The sequence below is a fragment of the Gymnogyps californianus genome, chromosome 7 (genome assembly GCF_018139145.2).
Source record: "Gymnogyps californianus isolate 813 chromosome 7, ASM1813914v2, whole genome shotgun sequence".
NCBI lineage: Eukaryota > Metazoa > Chordata > Aves > Accipitriformes > Cathartidae > Gymnogyps > Gymnogyps californianus.
In genome coordinates, this window is record NC_059477.1 from 40,311,019 (window position 1) to 40,333,553 (window position 22,535).

Below are 22,535 nucleotides of genomic sequence, written 5' to 3' on the forward strand. Positions count from 1 at the left end.
AAACTGACATTTGCTTTTGCTTCTGTATAGTGTGTCTTTAATATGATTACTACCCTTAACATTTAAAGGAACTTTGACAGTTATGTAATCCCTTCAACATTTAAGTACAACAGGAATTTATTATTAAGTGCGGTGGCTGGAAATGGAGCACTTTTTTCATTCACACTATAAACAGTTATGTTGGATTAGTAATCCTGCTTGTCAGAGTTGTTCACTGTTTGATATTAATCAGTAGGTTTATGAAAGGTGCAGTAGAAGGCAGAAACGAACAGTGAAGAAGTTGTAAACCTTGGTTCCATAAAATCAGACTCTATCTAATACTTAGGTTCACAACATTTCTTGCAGTGACCATTAGACTAAAGGGAAAGGAAGTACTGCATTATGGTAATGGTACCCCTAACTATCTTTTGATAAACATATATTTAGTTTCTCACTATATAAATGCAATAGCAGGTAGCGATGAAAGCCAAGACTTTTGAGAACATTTTCAGGTTGTTTTGTAAAGAGTATGTTTTTCAGACTGTTATGTAGATCGAGTATGATACAACCTAGCAAAACACTTAACGATCAAATATTACATGACAAAATGAATAGCATCTCCTTTCGGTGCTTATCCACTATTAAAATCATGTGCAAATCACTTCACCTGAATATTTCTACCTAATTTGTAGGTTGTTATCTTTGAGCTACATAATTAATTTTTCTATCTTGCAAACTGTGTTGCACTGCAGGGTTTTGGTTTTTTTTACACTTCCGAATCTCTAGTACACGTTCACGCAGCACGTACAGAGGAGCCAGGTCCTTTGGTTGCAAATGTCATCCTGCAAGATCTTTAGATGATCAAAGTGAAAATGACACCGTTGTAACGCAAGATGTCTTGAAACAGTGCATAAAAAATTACCATGATTGGTTAATGAACATACATGATTAATGAAACAAAATATAGACATATAATAAAGGCTGTTCTTGTAAGTGTCAGTCATCTTCCTTGTTCAAATGCTTCCAGATATGTCCCTTATACACCTAATATAATAGTTGACATGTATCCATTTGTATGTAGTAATGCACAGTAGTGAAATCAAATTGCAGTGTATGACTCTCCATTAAAAGTGAAGTTAAACTTTAATAGCGTGTTTGACATGTTTCTATACCTAGGTTTGTTTCAAGTTAATTTTTTTCCCCTTTTTTTAAATCCTGCGTGTTGTAGTTTTGTTTTGGGTTTAAAAAAAAAAATCTTCATTGAATAACATTAGTCTTCGTTAAACTATGTATATCTTTCACTGATCACTTTTAAAGCAACATGGTATTAGCTTTTTAAATTCTCATGCCTAAATTTAGCATTTGCTTGTGGTAGGATCAAAAGTGTCAAAAATCTGCATCGCTGCCTCATTATCAATCACTGTGATATTTTTGGAGAAGCCATTTGATTTGCATCGTCGGACCTCCTACCTAGCATCACAGAAGGCTGCGCATCAATAAAATTAACTTTTGTCACTCAAACCAAATTGGGCTGAGGCACTCTTGCCAGAACAGCTAATGTGCGTGCGGGGAGGACGGCTGATCCCGGAAACGTTCAAACCTTCTTTGGAAAGGCAGAATAAATCAATTCATCCAATTCTGGGTGATGTCCCAGAGCTTTCCTTATGTCTCAAACGAAACCCAACAGGAAGGCAATAGATCACCCCCACCCACACCCAGTAAAACGAAAAGGCTGTGATCCAACCAGAGGTGCAGAGTGACGGTGATGGAGTGGACCGGATTCTCCCTTGCGCTATCCCAGTGTGCAAAGCACTGCTCAGCTGTGCCTCACCTGCAGAAGCCTTGAAGCTCTGATTTAGTGTCCAGCCGCTCTTTGCTAAGTTCCCTGTTGCTCCGGAGGAAGTTGCTGCAGCTCTTTGCAGAGCACAACAGACCTCTCATCTCCTGCCAGCTCCGCAGAGCAGAGCAATTCCTAGCGGCAGGATCACCACCCTCCTTGCCTCCTCCCTCGCTTACCGAGCGGGAGCCGCTCTCCTTCCAACATCTGGAGGTCTGGTCTGCAGCACGGGGTGCCTGGGGTTTACACGCCTCCCCTTCTCCCATGGATCCAGTTCCAGCCATGCTGGGAGCCTTTCCCAGTGAAGCCCAGCGTGGCTAGTTGTCCTTGCTGCCAGCAGGCCACCGCAGCAAGGCAATAAAAAGACAACAAGAAGTCCCAACCTTCCTACAATGTCTATTATTTTTTGCTGGAGGTTGTATTAGCCAGAGTCAAGGGAGGTGGACGTGTCCTGCCTGCCTGCATCCTGCCTTGCAGCAAATCTGTGCAACAGACAAAGTTGACTTTTCTTGGGCCTTTTGGCAAAAGAAGCAATTCTGCTAAGTTTTACCGACTCTGAAACACTTTGTGTAGTTTTAAGATAGGAAGTGAGGATTTGTTCTTTGGCATCCATATCTTATTTTCTATAAATGCCAGCTCATCATCAACTTATCACTTTTTTTTCCCCTCCTCTCCCACATTTGTTTCAGGTGCTCTACGCTGTACTGTAATTATACATGATATTATCTGCTAAAGATATGTACTTGGTGCATCCAGTCCTCCTTCCTCCTGTGAATCCATCAGTAGCCTATTGATATGTCCCTCATCCATATTTCCTGAAAGATTTTGGTATTCTCCGAATTTGTGATGAAGAACGGTGGGAGTTTTGTGCATTTCTGGGGGTTTTGTTTGTTTGTTCAGGAGTTAAGCTGTTCCATAGCTACTGTTTGCCACAGGAGCCACCTGGTCCTTTTTTTCTTCTTTCCTCACTGGTGGATATAATACAACAAAGCCCTCAAAGAACTGTAGAAACCACTGAGCTTTTTATCCCCTCAGGAAAAGGTAGCAATTTATGGAGAGACTGCGAAAAGGCAAGATTAGGGGATTTTAGAAAATGTAAACCTTTTCCTTTTTGGGTTGCGTAGGCCTTTCCCAAGACATCAGTTCTAAGGAAAACGTGCTACTGTAGCGTAGATGGATGTAAAGTTTAAATTCAAGTTTGAACAAAGTCAGTACATGTGCACTCTAATGTGCTCGGGGATGGATGTTGTCAAATCTCTGTCTCAGTCATTTAAATGACGGTTTCAGTATTGTCTGTGATACAAATATTTAGACTTTGATCTACTTATAAAGCCAGATAGTTCTTGAAAATTTTCATAAGTATTTCCCCATTTCCTGAGCCAAGGAAAGGATTTTTCAAAGCCTAAGTCAGCTTGTTTCATCCCAGAGGAAATAATATTATTTTAGCGTACCTGGTGAGACCACTGGAATATGTGCATTTCAATGTAAGAATACCCCAAACACTCAGGTTTTTGCAAACGTTTCTGAAAAGGGGAAATCCAAACAGGACAAAAGAATTTCTTTTAAACCCTTAGGCAAATGAAATATATAGATTTGCACTGTCTTTTTTATAATATTCTTCAAATTCTAATTAACAAGTAAGACTGGCCACATGCAAATTCAAATGACATTTTATTAAATTTTATCAAATTAATGGTATGGGACATGAAAGGAAATGATCTTAAAAATATCAGCAGAATACTAACTGGTAATAATGCTAATTGGCTTCTCTTTGCTCCGATACTACTGTGGATGCTTGGATAAGTCAGTTGGAAAGAAATAGATAAACATGTATGAATTGCACTCTGTGCTGGGTGAGAAATAGTTTCAAGAGGCTGAACTGTTTCATGGCAAGATTTGGGCCAAAATATTAAGAAAGACAACCTTTTGTAAACCAGCTATCATCCTTTCAATGTTTGAAACAATCAAGCTTCCGTTTGACATTAAAAATAATTTTGCTATTTTTTCAGCCTTTTTGAAATTTAAAATTGCTTGTTAAATTAACTGCAAGAAGAAAGATGGAATACTCCACCAATTTATTAAAAGCTTGGAGAAAAAATTCTTGAAAAGAAACCTGATTCCTCCATCAATTCTGGTGTAACCAGACTTTTTCTTATTAAAAAAAAAAAAAAAAAAAAAAAATTTATGGAAGAAAAATCCATTTGGTTTAATCTTCTAAAATACACTGTTTTATCATAAAATAGACCCTACATATTCATAGTTATTTATTTTAAATGCCATTTCAGATGGGACTGTCATATAAGACCAGCTATTTGAATTGCAGCAGGTGGAGCCGTACCAGACTGCGGTGGTTGGAGGTGATGCTGGGAGCTGGTGCAGGCGCGGGGGGACAGTGCCAGCATTGGGGGACAGCTCACCATCAAAAGGAGACTGAGTAGGTACCATCTGGGTGATGCGGGGAATCCCAGAATACGTGGTTTCTTTCCTTGGATGAAAGAAAGGCTTTTGCCAGAGCAGCTCCATTTCTGGACCTGTCAGAGCGGTATTTTTGTCAATAGCGAAAAGCATGATTTGGGTCGTCTTCTTTCTATTCACTGCCGGCCTCTGGCATGCCGTGGTCCTGGTGTAGGTCATTATGTCTAATCATGGAATGTGCTCTACTCTTACATCAACTTCTAGCCAAGCTCTAAAGCTGAATTAGTGGCATCATCTTGAAACAGATTTTACAGCTGAAAGTAAATAAACTGTGAAAAACCTGGTCCAGAAGACAGTATTAATTAGTATGAGAGCAAGCTATCAAAGCATGCATAGAAATAGAAAAGCCATCCACTTCTTTGAAACAAACAGTCCTTTCCTTTCCCTTCACTACTTACCCCTTTAAAACACAAGATGAGTAATTTCTAATGTTTGCGTACTATTTTTTTTTTTCTTTAAATTTATTCCTTTGTGACTGACTCTACATAGCCTGTAGAAAGGCAATTGTAGCATCACCTAATTTCTGTTTCTTCAAGGTTAAGAATATTGGTAGGTATCAATTCAGGGCATATTTATTCAAAGGTTAGAAAGTACACTGAATTGTTGTCTAGTGTAGACTTTGTTTTAGGAGCAAACATAAACACGAAGAAACTATAATCCTGGTGTAATGTAGGAATCTAATTAAGACTAATGAGGCAACATTAAATTTAATGTATGATGCATTTTATATGCCTTACCATTAGAGCTGCAGCAAGCTGTTCGTCAGAGCATCGAACTTTGGTGAATAAGCCCCTCAAGGCATTGTTAAACAATCTGGGCTCAGGCCTTCTCCTGCCCATTAGATTGTGTTGGGCTTGCAAAGATCTAGATATATAAATGGAAATTGGAGGGGGGGAGAAGAAGGGGGAGGACACAAGAAGTTCTGACCATCTTTGAAGGGCTCAGCAAGCTGATAAAAACGGAAGATAAATGGATGGCTGCGTGGGACACCCTCAAGGAGGTACGAGGCTGGGACAGAAGGGAGGAAGGGCGAAGGGTAATGTGTGAACTACTGTTTCAGAGGCACGTATAGCAACGGGAAAGCGAAAAGGCTGGGATTTAAGTGACACTGCGTATCAAGAAGAATGGTCACGGTGATCATCGCTTAACAACTTATTAATGATACGGTTTGCTGTGGATTGTTTTTTTTTCTTTTTTTGTTAAACTTGCTGAGTTCAGTAAGTTCCTTACTTGTATTTAACTGTGCAGAAAAACAGGAGTATAGCTCCAGATTTAATTTCACTCTCTAAATTCCTTCCCCTAGGTACAAAAGAAGATTCCTCCCATAATACGAACAAAACTTTTAACAGTGATTTATCAAACAACATTTCATAGGCTCTGTTGAAGAAACGGATGCTCAGTATGTTGTCATGGTGCATGAGCAGCGGCTTTGCAGAGTAATTCTTGAAGGTGAGGGATTTGGATGGCTCCGAGACAAACGGAGGGCCAGCATTTGCCTTAATGGGCAGGGATGTATACACGGCACCGTGAAGTTAAAGGTGGGTTTGAATGAAGACTGCGTGCTGAGAAACAGAGAGGTTTTTGGAGGAACATGTAATGAGTTGACTTCACGGGTTTACAATATAAACTGACGCTATGGTGGTAGGAAGTGCAGACTGAGCTGTAGCTTGGACAAATTTGTGGGCTCTGGTGTCAATCGGTGATTGCCAGCTGCTGTCAGACGGGGCCAAGCACGAGAAGAAGATGAGGTAAGGAAGAGTTAGTGGGTGTGGGGAGCGGGGGACGGGGAGGCCCAGTGTCAAAGTGCACTTCAGCCCTGCTGCTCCGAAAGCTGAGTTTCAGCCTACTACATCCTGAAAATTCATTCCAGTTTATATTATTGTATGTGTTAGTGATGGCTTGAGTGTTTGAGACTTTGAAGTATTTCATCTACACATGAAATTGGAATTTTTTTTTTTCTTTTTTTTTTTCCTGTGGAATATAGCCATGGAAACCTGTAGACTGTGCTGGAAAATAAATGACTGGAAATGTTCCTCGGTGATTAACTTGCTACAAGATGTTATTATAAGTGCAAACACAAAGTTATACTTTTAACAACAAACAAATGCTGTGTGCTAGTTTTGAATTAGAGATTCAGCAGCGAAGCTGGTCCGACGCAGAAGATACTGTCAGGATAACTGGCAGCAGTGTGGTAGGAAGACCGAAGGTACCTATTGCACAGGTTTGGGCTGGAGGAATGAGTTATTCCTTGCAGGAACATCAGAGAGCACCATGAAAGCTCAGCTGGGGGCAGAAAGGAAAACAATGTCGCCAGAGGAGTTTCAGGGGGGTGGGAAGGAGAGATGCGGCGAGCGACGTGTTCACAAGTGTTTCGGTATTGACCTAACTCCGCTGCCATTGAAGTGTGGGTGGGGGGGCCGACTTCAATGCAAGCAGATGTAGGCTGACGCTGAGAGTTTTTACAGTCCCCTGGTGTGTGTGTAACATGCTGGGACCACCCGATTGTACCTGACCCGCGCTGCCCGAGAGACGGAGAGAAAAAACACATGCAAGGGGGGTCGTTTTCCTACCGTAACCTGCTCTGCTCTTTCCCTTCCCTAAGGGCACGCCTGTGTGCGTCTACCTGTACAAACTGGAATGCATGCTTATGTCGTTCACATTTGCTCCCCATTCAGTGCTGAGCAGAAGGTAGATGGAGGATGCATTTAAACCGGGAGCTGTGAAGGTTTATGGAAGTAGACAACTCCTGTGGCCCCTCCATTCTTCATCCCCTTGTGCTCCATGCTCATCTATTCATAGAAAAATCCACGAGCAAACCGTAGAAAGTGCAGATTTATTGCTAAGTGAGTTCATTAATTTATTTTCATTTTACTTTCCCTTCTCCAACCTCCTTCTCCAGTGCTTCAAATGGAGAAGGGTTTCATTAATGCCGAATCCTGACCTTTCTCGTGCCTGAGCTAGAAACATGCGTGTTTTTCATAGCATGTGTATGGGTCATGTTTTTTCCCTTTGGGATTTAATCTTTTCCTTGAAGACATGTCACACACTTTGCTCAGCTTTTGCCAGTTGGATGCTTTCTTCTGGGGCTCCTGTGTTTGGGTCCTGTGGACCGTGGTGCTGGGATGTCCTCCCAGCTCAGACTCACCGACCCGCTGGCTTGCACACTGGTCCACAGGGCAGCGTGTGCCCCACTGGGGTTTGTAACACACGGATTTAAGCACACATTGCAACCAAAGCAAACAGGGCTAAGACATTTGCAAGGCTCCTAAAATCCCATCACCTGGTATTTAACCTAATTCTAGGGAAAGTGCTAGAGATAAACCTACCTGCCTTTCCTGGTCGGGTATGAGTGTTGTTTGGATTTAAGTCAAATGCCTTGAAGGAGCTAAACATACTTTTTCTCTCAGTGTCCTGCTGCAAATGGCTTTTCCTTTAGAAATGGATTCTCGTCCTCCTTCGCAGCCAGCTTCCTTGTGCTCTCCCTCTGAAACAACTGTGGTATTACCATGGCTTGGGATTTCTGTCTTATATGTTAGCACAAACAAACAAGGACGGTGTAAACCTCGGAATAAAACCAAAGTGTTTGGTCTGATAGAAAACCACCCAGATGAGCCTCGAATAGGATTCATAAGTTGTACATGGATCTGGCGGTTGTCAGAAGTCCTTAGTTATATTTACCGCCAATGTGGCCAAGATGCGGTGGGAACTGCTAACTTTGCTAGCGGAGTGTTTTTCCTGCTGGGGTGTGGGTTGTATTGTCAAAATCCATCTGGCCATCGCTTGTTTCCTCATCACGACAAGTAGTCAAGGTGGTTTTTACATAAGTAGCCCTCTGAATGAAGAAAAAAAGCGCCCAAAAGTATTGCAGGGCTTTATACACCTCTCCCGTTGTGGCTGTGCTCGGCTTCTGTGGGCACTAAGCTGGCAGAGCTAAGGGTTAGTTTTAGTCTGCTCCCTTTAACATCCTCCCTCCTTAGGGAGCCTGTCTTTTAAAAAGTAAATCACAAGCGATGATCTGGGAGAGACTGATACTCCCCACCTCTTCAATAGGTAAATTGCCCTTTTAGAAGAGTGATCCGTGCTCCTGTCCTCATTTTTCATATCTCACTTAAAAAAAAGAAAGAAAAGAAAAGAAAAAATAATCTTCCAGGGACTTTGACTTAAGCAAAGGCACTTTAGAGTCTTTTTCTAATGTCATTCTGAAGTTAAAAAACAATTTGACTTCAAGGGACATACGGCCCAATTTTTTAAAAACTTAATAGGATTAGTCATGGGAACTATTTTTAGCAAAAGTTCAACTTTATCCATGTATTTTAATGTGGGAAAAGTGTGTCCTTTTCCCTCTGCTAATGTTTGATGTATTCCAGCCCTCCTGCGAGTGTGTTTGAGTATCTTAGGGGCTCTGGAGTGGAGGAGAACTTCCTCTCGGATTCTCTCTGTTTTCTTTCGTGAAAATGACATTCCTAAGCTGTTTCACTTTCTGACAGGAAATGGAGCCTTGCCAAAAATGATTAAAGTCCAAGAAAGCATAACAGTTCCAAAGCTGCAGCAGTTCTTTAGGAGTCCCGAGTTTGACATTGTGTCAAACAAATGTGAAATATTGTTTAATAAATTTGAATAATACAGGGAAAGGGAAAAATGGTTCTTGGCTTATAAAGCTGGTGCTCTTTATTAAGTCTGTAAAGGACTGCCTAGCCCTAATAAATTGAAATATATACATAAATATACTTGTGCATGGATAACAGTTTAATATTGTAATATATAATGAACGGTGCACATGCACCCCCCACATGCAGACATTGATTTATACATATGTACGACCATACATATATATTGAGATGTGTGTGCAGACCCACTCACAAGTTTGTGTATATTTATACATGGAATTACCATTTGCAGGCAACTCCTGTGCCTGCTTCATATAAGAAATATCATAAGTATTATTTATAAGGTGTAGCATGACATTATGACTTTATAAAAATACTAATCTAATGCTAGATAAAATACAATTTGTTAACAGTTTCTCAATGGTTTTTAATTCCATGTTTGTTTAAAGGCCGTATTGTGGAGTCTTTACTCATGCCGAGTAACACCTTATCATGTAATTCCAGCGTTATTAGAAGGGCTGTGCCGAGGCTCACTAAAAGCAGTGAGAATTATATGGCACCCAATAGCCTGGCTCTGCCACCTCTTCACATTTAACAACTCCTTCTGCCAGAAGGGCTACCAGCCACTGAAAGTCTGACAGTTTTCATTATTAGGTTATTAACACAACAGCTCTGTCAAAATGAGCCAGACTTCTTAGAAGTTCCTGTGCTGTCAAGCCCAAGTGTGAAAAAGTCCTGTCAGGCTCCTATAGTCCTAAGACTACTTCTCAGAACCCCCCAAAAAACAAAACCCCTCAGCATTTGTAAGTTGGCTTCCAATTTCTTTTGGATTCTGATCATACTGGGTTCACTGAAATCACATTTTCAAGTTGCTCTCTGACCACAAGGCCAGGAATTTCCTTTTTTTTCTTTTTCTTCTTTATTTTAATATGAAAGCTGAATTACATCATCACCAGATTCCAGGAGCTCTGAATTTAAAAATGAATCTGATGACTCCGGGCTCAATAAAATCTGGACAGTTGGCAACTTTACTAGAAAACATGAAAAGTTGTTTTGTTGGTTCTTGCAAGAAAACTCGACTTGCTTCCCCTCTGTCAGATACATTGCTTCTCTACCAAAATATATCAAATATTCAAGAACTTAGAAAAGAATAAAAATGTTCCACTGACACGGTCTCAAAGACAAAACATTCTTTAAGTGAGATGTGTTTCAAAGCAAAGCTATAGGAAAGGTTACTATTTTTCATTCCTTGTACAGGACAGCAGTGTTATTTGTTTAAAGGGAGTCATCTTTATCAGTTTTCTAATGGCATTTGAGATTTCACGTCGGTAAAGTTGAACCGGGACTGTTCGTACCGTCATTCAACAAGGACGGCAATTCACGGCTACTTTTCAGACAAGCTAAATTGATCAGACAAGTCAGTCAATGTCATTGAGCACTATTTGTCACTTCATAAGCAGCTACAATCTGCTGTTCTATAAATGCAGAAGGACCGTCGAATAAATCACATCAACCAGTGGGAGTAGATAGTATCCCTTCATCCATAATTGGTGCGGTCCTCTCCTGTCACATTCGCTCATTCCCCGCGATTCCGGCGCGGATTGACACTGACAAAGAAAGAGCAGCCGCTGTCAAAGTCGCTGGAGTCTGTCTGCTACTCCGCTCTCCCTGCTAATAGAAATTCATCATAATATTGCATTAACATCACAAAAAATCAGACTTATAACTCCGCTATCTGGGTGTATCGATGACATATGTAGGGGTCTCTCTTAGGTTACGGGGAAAGCTGATTGATGGAAAAGGAAAGCTTCTGATTAAAACCGCTTACCAAATTCATCAGCGGTAGGAGTATTCACTGCTGCGTGTGCTGCTGCTAATTTCACAGACAAAAAAATAGTAAAAAAAATGAGGGGAACACGATGATTTGTTGTAAACAGCCCTTCTGGAAATTTCTTAATTGTTATTCTCTGCTGGTGCAGGGATACTTTATGGACTTTATTCCTATGAAGTGATTGTATGGTTATATAGTTACCAAAATAATTAAGGAAATGGAACACTTCGAAAAAACATTAATGACCATTTAGCACACAAAAAAGCCCCCCCAACTTCTATCTGGTACTAGGTTTGGCAAAAAAAATGTTTTCTAAGTGAACAGATGAAATTAGCAGAGAATATTTATTGCGAAGGTGTGCCAGGCTACAAACTTTTTTCCTGGAGAAATGCTGGACAGTTTCTACCAGGAATATGTTAGATTAATCAGCTCGCTCGGCCCTGGCGAGAAATCACAGTGGAATACCCAAACTGCTGTGTAGTCACATGTAAATCTCTCTGACAACCTGGAGGCACAGATCATTTGTTCAGTGTTCTGTTCCAACAACATGCTCATGGAGGAAAATACCTTGTTTGCTTATAAAAAGATTGTAGCTGAATATGTAATCGCTGAGAACAGAGCACTGGGATCCCGGGTCTCCAGGATGAAGATCTGGATCCTTTCTCTTTATTTTTTATGAGAAAAAGTCTTAAGTCAGTTTGCTTATGTGTAAACAAGGCTTCACATTGCCTGTCGTGTGGGAAAGTAGTGACATGCTTGCTTTTTAAAGGTGCTCGGTATAAATGTCATGTTCCTGGCTGAAGTCTTTGCTGGGCCCAAAGGCAAAGCGTAATATCAAATGATTCTTACAGTTTTTAGTCTGGGACGTCTCTTGACCCGTGTGCACAGATGATGAGCAATTTTCCTTTCTGTGTTGGCTTCTTTGCCTCCTGGTGCGGAAGAAGTTGTCCCGAAAGCATGCCAGAAACCTAAGTAATAGGTAAGCAGTAGAAATATTTTATCTATGAAAGACTTAATTTTGTTAATATTCATATAAATTCTGCTTATAAAAACAGCCTGTGTTCAAAAGAAAACTCAAAGCAGATCATAAAAGTATTCCACACTAAATACAAGACTTTGATTTGTTTTAAATGAACATAATAGAAATGTTAGGCCTGATACCAAAAAATGAGACAAATCAACGTGCAAGGAGAACTGAATAGCATCCAGCTTACATAGGAGCGCATTCATTGTCAACATCTGATACTGAAAAGGTCAATAGTTAATTAAATAATCCATCACCTTAGGATAGAGAGCAGTCCTCACTTCTGACAATCAATGACAGAAATATTAAAAGGTCAGAAAATGAGTTACTATATACTGTGTTTTCTTACTGTGCATTATAAAGATGTGACTTGGGTTGAGCAGCATGGGCATGAAGATAGGTAGGAAGAAATATTAGCTGTTGCTCAAATATTTTCTTAAATGCTCTTTTAGCAGGCTTCTGTATGTGTGGGCTTCTGAAATGATGGGCCTCAGAGCTGTAGTAAACTTGTAGAATGATAATTTAAGACTATATCACAGAATTTATGACACCCTTTGTTTAATGATCGGGGTGTTTTTGAGAGCACCTTTCTCCCGTGCTGCTTGAGGTTATACTGGAATAAACTGGGTGAGTGTTCTGATATTCAGGTTTTGTTTAGATAGGGTTAGAGTTACTGTAGCAGCCTGAGAGGCAGTTTTTCTGTGCCTGTTTTCTAGACTCGATGAGAATGGGTTTAGCGGGATAAATGAAGCCCACCCGCTGACTCCTGTGCCTGTCCCTGTGCACAGGCTGCTGCTTCTGCTGTACTGCCAATGCGCGGCATGCGCCTGGTTCCAGGTTTGTCCTTATAAATAATTGCATTACTTAATATACGGTCACATTTTGGACACTGACTGTTTATAAATAATTTAAGTTAAATACAATAATGGTGTTGCCATAAATATTTTTTGCTTTGCTGCCCATTATAGTATCTTCTTTTGCAGAAACATTTCCCTCCCTTGTTGCGGGGCTACTCCTGCGTTGTGTTTGTCAGACGATGAACATTAGTGACTCGGTGCATTTTTCCATTCGTTCTCAAGACAGGCTGAAGTTTTCTCATTTTCTGAATGGAAATTGTGCTTTACATAGGGGGAGAAACAATTGACTCATGTTTCTGGGCCCACCGCAGCTGTAGAGGGCTCCTTTGGGTGATGCCTTCCTCACCCCATCCAGCAGCTCTGCTGCCCTCACCGTGCTCACCCTCCTCCATGTACTTGCCTCCGTGTGCATCTGCAGAGCTGCGAGGGACCCTCCGGCCTAAAGGAAGGGCTATGAACTCACCGTAACAGGGATCTGCCTCCCTCTTCTCATTACTATAAAGTGTAGAACCCATGCATATTTATTAATACTCTCTCTGTTTCTAAATTTTCTAAATTTTATTTTCCTGGTACGTAGCTTTTACCCTGAGTGTATGAAAGTCACCGTGCTGAATTCTGGCAAGTGTTATATGATTATTTTATCTCTCACTATAAAGCGTTTTGAAAGACTTTGTATGAGAGGCAATATAAAAATAAATTGAATTGAACTATGGCTTCACCTTCCCACTTTTTTAGTGCAGAAACCTTTAGAGCAAAAACTGCAATATAACGACAAAGGAGGAGATTAAGATTGTGTCATGAAAGAGGTGACGCTGGATGACAGGTCCGACCCTGTGTGAGCAGTTTGGTGGGTTTGCAATCGGCTGTGTATTAATTAGATTTTAAGCATGTTCACAACTGGGAAAAAGCCTATTTGTATTTTTAGTGGGAAGGTTGTTTTAAGCCATGAGAAAGGTATTAGATATTATCTACTGTGGTGTATTTATATAAACAAAGGTCTACCTGATGGTTGTGCAAACATCTGTTCTGTTCTTACCCAACATTGCACGGTTCATTAAAACTTACCCCGTTGGCCTCTGAAAGGCTGGTTCTGGAAGCACATAATCTTACTTATGGAATCCACAATTGTGATAATTTGTCTTTTAAAAGAAAATAATCTTAGCTTAGGGTAATGAGTTTGGTCCGTTTCCCCCCCCCCCGCCCCCCCATAGAAATATGATTTTATGTTTTACAATGCAGGCTCAATAAATTACATTAATAAATGACTCCTGGTTCATGAGAAGTGCTGTATTTTGACAATATCAGCCAACCTTTCCATTTGTTTAAGCAGGAAAAGTGGGGAGCCAAAATAAAGCTGTTACAGAAGAAATCTCAAGAATGTTTATGAAACTCTGCTCTAGCTACATTTATTAGGAGTCGAAGCATAGTCTTAATTTGTCATGCAGAATTCCAGGGGAGTGAGTAATTTCTAGAGCTTCTCTAAATGCCAGGACTTAATATTTTTCTGTAGCAATTTGTTTGTAAACATGGAGTAAATTGTATAGGTTGCAATGTGACAAAAAGGTATCTAGGATTTGTCATCTTCTGCTAACAGCTGTTGGGTTTATTTTATAGCATCTCATGGGGTTTTTCAGATAAATGCGCTGTTGATGGCAAGCGAAAGCACCCTGAGGATCTCTGATGGTGGGCACACACAAAGTTTAACAGCAGTAAGCTGTTTGTCGGGGATATGATCTCCAACGGATCAGCTCCCCTGGGTCGCTGCAGTTCCCACCAGGGTGTCCGTGTGTCACGTTCAGAGAAACCCACACGGAACAGGAGGCAAACTCCAGGCAAGATGGTAATCTCCCTTCTGGCAAGGATGCTTCTAGCATCATTTTTCTGATGTGAAGAGGGGAAGCACAGCTTCCCAAGGAGGATTTTTAAGAGAATGGAGTTCAGGAATTTTACTTGCCAAATTCCCTGATGTTGCAGGAACCCAGGATATTAGTTCCCTCTCTCCCACCTCTCTTTCTCATCTTGTGACATACTGTAGTCATGGGCTTTGGTCTTTTATTTAGTGGTCTGAGGTTACATCTATGTTAGTGAGCAGTGGAGCAGTAGGGATGAATCTGAAGAGGAGAGTAGCTGGTGCTGAGAACCTCAAATCTGCCACCTTTATGTTTTAGGGTCAGCCTTGGACTGAGACTAGTGTGGTCCCATGGACTGACCCCCTGTTAGCGATCGGACTGCATTGGTCTGCCCTTGGCGTGCACCTGCATTTTAGTGCCATCCAAAGGGTGCCCAGTGCGTGGTTTCCAGATAGCTCTTTGCAGTGGCTCCTGGTGTGATGGATAGAAGGGACTAGGAGGTATCTTTCAGAAGTTCACTCTGGACTAAAGTGAAAATGCTTGCAGAAACACTCACCTGGATGTTAGACAATGTTTTGTGGCCCTTCCTTGTGTAGCACGATGAGTCATGTTCTGTGGACTCTTCAAAATTAGAAGTTTCTAGCACGTTTGCTGAAGATCTCTTCCACACTTCCATGCCCTCACTCACTCTTTATGCAGTAGGTAGGTGAACATCTCCATAAGTGCCACCAATGCTCTGTCACTGCGTCCCTAGGCTCAACGTGAGCACACCATTAATCCCAGAAACCAAAGTCAATTCGCGGAGACTGTGTTTGAGGGACGTGTTGCCTTGGGAGGGACATGAGCCTGCCTCTGCTAGACCTGTGCATTCTCGTATCCTTTCAGAGGTTTTTCATGGCTTTGAATAATGTGGCAGCAACTCCTCGTCTGAACCAGTACATCAGTTCTCATGGTCTCCTGCTCACCAGAGCGATTACACCATGTCAGACAAACACAGCAGAAGTCATCGTCTAAGGGGAAAACCCACTCATTTCTCACTGCATTCCCAACCACTTCAGAACCTCTGCCAGCACATGTTAACTCCGATAACATTTTAAGATACTGCTTTAATGAAATGAAGGCCTTGCTTGCAAGGCCACGTTGTCTGAAGTTCTCTCATCCCTCATTTAAATCCAACATAATTAGTACAACTACAGACTTTGTTGTTATACATGCTAAAGTATAATGGCTGCTATTATAGCAGCTTGCAGGAGCAAAGATATACGATATTGAATGATATGTCAAGGAAAAATAAACATGTTTCATTTCTTCATTAGATAATGTTTATTTATAGCACAATATATATCTACCTCCACTGTACCATTAAAGTTTTGACTGCTTTTTAACTATAAAATTTGATATTGTTGTGGCAGCTGCACTACTCAAATGATTGCTATAGTACAGCTGTTATCAAAGAGTAAGATTTATAGCTACACTACATGGTGTAAAGATATGTGCATATTTACTTTGTGTTTTACTACTTGTGTCCTATATTTTAATGACACAAGGTGAGATGAAATAGGGAAATAAACTCTTTTGCTGCTGCAAAAGCGAATGGCGCAATTTGTTTAAAGTTTGGTGTTTAGTTTTCTATTGTGCTAACAATAAAAAAAAGTTTTTTTCTCTGGTATTTTGATTTACTTAAATATAGTTTACATGTTAGTAGCGATCTTAGGTTTTTTGTTCTGTTTTTACTTTCCAGAGAAGTGCTCTGGAACTGAAGTGAGAGCCACATGCTCAATGAAACATGTCAAGCTGTGTTGTATCCTAGGTAAAGATCAATATTTTAACCCTTGGTTAGATTGTTAGACCACAATGAGGGGCAGCTTCCTACGTGGGTGCTTTTCTAGGAAAATTATTAAATTAGGGTGTGAAAAGGACACCAATATCCACTTATATGAGGCTGCTGTCCCACACGGCCAGATTGCCTGAGCCCTACACCAGATATGAAAAACAGGCTCAGCAGATCTCTTGTTAAGGGAAGGGATGATAAAGTCTGTCCAGCTCAATGGCCAGATCCTGACCACCAGCACAAAATCATTTATAACCAGTGCTGGGCTCTCCTGCTCCAACTTTGAGCCGACTCACGGGGCTGGTCTCCATAGGATGAAAGGTTTATAACCGTAGTACAAAGCATTTGCAGGGCGGTACCTTTGGTTGCCATTTCAATTTTGTCAGTGACCAATGTCATTTTATATATCCTCCCTTGGTTTCCACTAATTGGATCTCACTCAACAAGGACTGTCTAATCAAAAGGGCCTGCAAGCTGAATTAGGTTATTTCATGAAGGCCGAGGTATTTCAGCAGAAATAATGTGACATAGGTCGAGTGCAATGTATAGTCCTGTGTGCAAGAGGAGAATTTTAAACCCAAGTGTTCTCTTGAAACTCCAAAAGCAGAAGGAAACAAAAGGCTTTGGGTACCTTTTTTTGGTCCATGTTGAGTCCAATCATGTCCATGGCAAATTCAATCATGTTGCACTAGTTGTGAGTGGGGGAAGAAGGGGCATCAGTTGCCCCTTAAAATAATCCAGTAAAGCAGTATTTCTTGATGCTAGTCTGCTTTTAGTTGAGTCAATCATGTGTTGTGTTTCCTACCAAACTGTTTTGTGTGTTAAATCTATTGCATTTATTTTTTTGTTGCGCTTCTTGTTTTGTTTGAAACAGTAAAATGTTAACTACTGCAACTTGCTTATCTGCTCTCCTTTGAGCATACTTCTGCCTGTTGCCTTGAGTTTTTCCTATGCCTATACCATGTACATATACCTCTCCATCGTACTTTTAAAATATTTGAATGAAATCGAGAGAGCATTTGAGATACACCCAGCTGAAAGAGGAGAGCTCTGTGGTGCTTTGCTCTGTGCAAAGCTGTGGCTCTGCTGAGCTCCTGCTGAGCACTGGACAACTCAATGTTAACAGGCTCTCGCTGAAGATGTAGTCTGCACATCATGGAACAGGAACGTAAGGACTCTGCCAGGTTTTAATGCATCGTACCGGCTATTTTGACTTGGTAAGCAAAGTAACTCATCATGTTATGGTACATTTTGTTTTGTTAGCTCAACGTACCGTTTTCTGCCCCTGCGTGTACACACACTTTGAAAGCTATGTAAAAATGTTGTGGAAACAGGTTTTCTCATGAGGTCTCCTGTCCTTCCTGGATTTTCTCATGTCATAAATGCAAGAATAGCCTTTTGTCTTGATATTTTGGTATTTCTTTTTTTCTGGCACAGAACGAAAAGCTATGACAACTTAAAAAAAAAAAGAGAACTTAATTTCATGTCTTGTAAAAGATTTGGCTCGAGGTTTTGCTTGAGGTTTGAGAAAATCTTCAGGCTTCCTATTATTTTACCCAGTCATCCCTACCATGAACTTATTTTGCCTTAGGGCGATGGCTTGTAGAATTTACTTAAGCATTACTTCTTATCAAAACTTTGACCAACAACTTGGTGATCACTGGAGTCCCTAAGCATAGACTGTACGGGGAACTTACAGGCTCCGTTAATATGCAAATTACTGCTAATTAGGCAAACAAGCTACCAGTAAAGCAGATCTGGCAAGTGAGTTGAAGTTAGGTAAAGTAAATGTGATAATTAATAAACTGGAAATTTGGATGGGTCATCGGAATAGAAAATACATCGGTTTAGCTATGCTTCATCAATAGCTGCTGTCTTTGTGCATTTCGGTTGAAGCTGTACCAATTCACCCACCTTTGGCACCAAGCAAAAATGGCACTTAGGTGAAAAACACGCTGCCCAGGCTAGACAGACATGTTAGATGATAGTATCTGTCCTACCAATTTCAACAGGTTGCTACAGAGGTAGGTCTCTCCCTGTGTAGGGACCAACTCCATAGGTATGGAGACCAGTATGCTAGATGAATTTACCTTAAAAGAGCTAAGTGTTAGTTTTCAGTGCTTTCACTGCTTTTTTTTGCCTTCTACCCTGCCAGATATTACTGAAGATCAGATTTTGCAATTACAGAGTAACCGCATCCTAATCCTGGGTTTTCCTGCTGATCAGAAACAATTTTTCTGTTGTCGGTTGTATTACTTTAATTCTTTTTTTCTTAACTCTTTAGCTACATTTAACAGAAGATAGACGCCTAGAAATTTTCACCTCTGTTCGTGTGGGTAGCTTTTCCACTGACCAGACACTAACAGTAACTTTAATATTATAATGTTACAGAAATATTCTTTGAGCATCTTAAGCATGTGACTATTCGAGGTTCAGGAAACAGAAATGAAAACCAGTAGCTCTGCTATAAAGACTTCTGCATCATCTGTTGAGTCCATTTTCCTTATTTAAAAAAAGACAGAAAAAAAAGAGCAGTAAAAAAGATAGAAAATAAGTAGCAGAAAAACACACTGAAATAACACACCCACTAAAATAATGAAGCCATAAACACAAGGAAAATTTGTGTTAAGGCTACAAAAATACTTTACCTCAGTTCCCTTGGGGCTAGTCTTTGCAAGACACATGGCCCTTTTCACTTTATGAGAAGAATCCAAGACACTAAGCTGTATTTCCAAGGCTGGGCAATACTTTAAGAAAATATTGTAAGACTGCTATGTCTGCTCTAACCCAGGACCCTGAGCCTATGTTCAAAAGAGCTTTATAAGCAGATGCTGGAGCATATGCTTGACTTGAAGTATATCTATCACCCAGCTGATGATGCACACTGGTCCATTAGCTGATGCATTATAGAGCCGATCCCTTAATGAGGGACCATCCCAGAGCAGTCATTTTAAAACTCAAATGTTGAACATCTCAACTTTGTGACTGTTTTTTGTGATTGAACAAAACCAAAACTCATAAAGCATTTATGTGTTTATCCTTTCTTGGGCACCATGTCACTGTTTCATGCTTTGCAAAGATATTACTGTACTCTGACTGAGAACTCCATCTTTCCCTTTACCATTTCTTTGCTTCTTTATGTTTTCCAAGGAATAAAAGAAGCCCACCTCTTGCTCCCACACACTGGTAAGGTGATGCGGAAATATTTATAGAATTAACATTGATTCTGGTTTGTATCCACTAAAGCTGTAGTGATACAGTCTTAATGGCTGGACAAAGATAGCTCTGTCTTAATAATATTTATGCTATTGTTGTCTTCTAGGTCTTAGAAGTCCTTTCCAGTGTCAGACAAAATTAGTATTTCCTGTGACTGAAGTCAATGAAACTATTTGTGTGAGCGAGTACTGCTGATTACGAACGGCAATTGTATATTTTAGTGATTATGGCCATATTTTGACCATAAGTACTCCGACATCTCAGCAAGTGCCAGATTTTCAGCAGGGTTTGAAACTCAGTGCCTTTGATTCTAAATCTTGTGGCCAGGTTTTTTGCTGAGCTGAACACCCAAAACGCACTCAGTGCACTGAGCTCTGGGCCGAAAAGGGAAGGGAGGCCTTGGGGAAATCCGGCTCTGTGCATTTGGCAGCCTCGCAGCGGCTGAAGAACAACCGGCTGACGGTGTTATTCCTCCGCAGACTTCCACCAGCAGTGCGAGGGGTAGCAGTGTTCTGCAGTACACGAAAACAGCACACAGTTTTGTCTTTCAGGATGGCTAAGTAATGACTGAGTGTGTGGGTGGTATAAAAAGACATTTTGAATGTTTTTAAGGAAGTATCTCTTTCCTCATGTGCCACATTGGGCAGGACTGTAGCATTATCTGATAAAGCAAATCTCATCATCTCTTTGAACAAAATGCTTCTGTGGCAGGCTCCTTGCAAATATATAATGCTAGACTTGTGCTTAAAACCACGAAAAGGGGCCTGGACACAGCTGCTGTACTGATTTCATGAGACCTCCATCTCCCCCTCGATGCCAGGCAGTATGTGCTATACCAACAACATCATGGTCCTCCTGGTCCCCCCCCTCCCCGGGTCCTCCTTCCCACTGAAAATGTTTCACCTTTTTATGACCTAATGGCAGGAATGAACCTTTTTGACTAATTTTCACTATGGCAGTGGTTCTCCTTAGAGATTCAAAATGAAAGTTGTTTTGCCTTTTTAATCACCTTCTAATGACAATGTAGCAAAGCCGTTACTAAGTTGAATTGAAATGATTTTCCTTCATTCTGTTACGATTGTATAAGAGAGGAGAAAAGCTTTCAAATTTTGTCTGTGGCCTCTTACATTAGTGACAATATTGAATACATACTATTATGAAAAAACATTTATAACCTCTTAAATTTACTCTTACTATATCTGATCTGGCATTTGCTGCCTATATGCTGGTGTCCATATGTGAGTGTTATAGATCAGTGTGCATGTATTGTATGGAAGGAGGAAGAGGGCTGACCAACTAAATCCATCAGAAATGAATACGATACAATACCAGCCTGCTTCAATGCTTTTCTTGGTGTCCAGAAACACTCTCTTTTCCATCAGGGCCTCTAAGTCTGCTGCATTTTTCCAGACCTCCATTCCCACCCTGAAAGAGGGGTGGAAGTGCCTAGAAATTTACCTTGTCAAGGCTGGTTTGGGAAATATTTTGGGGTTTGCCTTCAATTTTCTGTAAACTTTCTCTTTGTTCTGGTTTTTTGTTTGTTTTTTGGGTTTGTTTTGTTTTGTTTTGTTTTGTTGTGTTTTTTCTTCCATAGGTTAAGCAGGATGAGAGGAGGTCTGCCTCAGACATAGGCAAGGGTCCTTTCCACACGCATGAGGAAGGTCCATTCTGCAGGCAGCAGGTAAGATGATCCATTGCTTGACACTGCAGCGGGCTATCCAGTATCACGCGGGTCAAGGGGCCGTGTGTCCAACTTGTAAAGTTTCTCATCTGTTCTTTCACGCTGGAGGGGGAGGGAGCTGGTGTTCATTGCCCCTTCTACACTGTAGGATTTCTACCAGAGATTTAAAAGTTGCAACTTCTCTACCCCTGCAACAAAGCCCAACGCAAATGTTAAATCCTATCTCAGAGAATTCTTCTGCAAAAGAAATAATAAAACAATCTGTTATAAATGAAAGTCCCTTCCTAACACATAAGCCTTTGCTGCCTTTTCTTTACTGTTGTTTAGCTCTGATATTTTCCTATCTGAAGTGACCACGCAAACTAATGTGTAAAAAAAAAAAAAGAAAAAGAAAAAGAAAAAAAATCACATTTGCGTTGTTTTTTTGATCTGCTGTTCAATGGTCTGCAGCTTTCTTAATAGGCATCTGAAGATAATTTAAAATCTTGATAATTTTCAGTAGGTGCTGGAAGTATGTGTCAGTTGTCAATATCTTTCTCGGTTATGTGCAAATACCTCATTTCTGGTCACACAAAACTCCTAACAGTTTTTTTAGGTGAGTCACAGATGAAATCCTAGCCTACTACCTTAAATTAACATTACAAAAAAAAAAGAAGGTGAATTATTTATTTTTCCACAAAAATTAACTTTTACGAATAAGCACATAATTTTCTAAATATCTCATGTGTTTTCTTATTCCAAATGTACTGGTAGTCAGTGTGATGGAATTTAAAATAAACTCTTTCCTGGTTTTGCTGGAATGTTTGCACATTCTCGGTCATGTGAGTTGCAGAGAATGTGTGAACTGGAATTTGAAGTAAGGATGGCTTAATACATCGCAGGATACACCTTGACAGAGGTACTAATTCACTGCAGGTTTGCTCCACATGGAATCTCTGTATTTTTATGACATGTACAGTTGGTTGTAATGCCATACTGGGTATCATGTATAACATCAAAGAGCTAAGTAAGTATAAAAGCATGCTGTATTTCTTCAGTTCGCGTCAACAAAATCCTTTTCAACCTTGGCTACCTCCCGCTTAAAATCTTTAGCTCTTATTGCATTTTTGTTTGCAGCATTTCTGTCCAAAAATAATATTTGTAACAGGAAAATAGAATGACTAGGCTACCTCTTTTGTTTTTGTTATAGTTTTAAATTATTTAACTCTTATGTGTCCTTGGAAAGTGGACAAAAGTCTACCAAATAAAGCTAAGTTCTCGGGGTATCATCAACTTGCTTTCCACCCTGTCATGAAGTTGTTTTCTCAAACTGGACTGCTTCCCAAAGGCACGATGAAATTTTCCCCT